This window comes from Eurosta solidaginis, chromosome 5 (assembly GCF_040869045.1).
Source record: "Eurosta solidaginis isolate ZX-2024a chromosome 5, ASM4086904v1, whole genome shotgun sequence".
In the NCBI taxonomy this organism is placed as follows: Eukaryota; Metazoa; Arthropoda; class Insecta; order Diptera; family Tephritidae; genus Eurosta; species Eurosta solidaginis.
This window is the reverse complement of record NC_090323.1, coordinates 131,580,763-131,581,453: the sequence shown is the minus strand read 5'-3', so window position 1 is coordinate 131,581,453 and position 691 is coordinate 131,580,763.

Below are 691 nucleotides of genomic sequence, written 5' to 3'. Positions count from 1 at the left end.
AAGTCTTGGTTTCCTCGGAAAGCGGTGCCGCTATATTACGACCTCTAAAGAGCGGACGGTATACGTAACTTTTTCAGCGGCACCGATTTGTTATAAACTTTCAACTTTTTTACGGCAGACGATCCGCAAAATATTATTTTGCACTTTTTCATGTTTTTTTTTTTAATTTTTTGGTATTTTTTATATAAACGTGCAAGAAAAAACGAATTCAAAAAAATCTAAAGCTAAAAATTTTGTTTAGTTTTATAAACAAATTCAAATATTCGACAATATGTTCACCGATTCGAGTAAAGCGATGGAAAAAAACGTTGATGAAGGAGTTTCTACCGTATTGACGGTCGCAATATTTATTGCCCTGACGCTATGTTACGTTACGGTGAACTTCGCCGTCTTCTTAGATTTCATATAATTACTTTTATATTGTACCGTTTTTGACAACGTACAATACCGCTATGTAACGGCCGCTGTATAGAGACACCGCTTTCGAGGAAACCAAGCTTTTAGCGACGTGGGTTCCACATTACAATTGAAAAGATGGTTGGGACACATCGCATAAAGGATGATCATTACGTATATATGTCGGGCTTGATTCTAGACGAGTAAGTTTTTAACCTGTAACAGTATCTAGAACGAAGCTGGGCAAATATGACTCGTGTCTCCCTTGGTAGTCTGCTTTATTCTTATCTTGTCC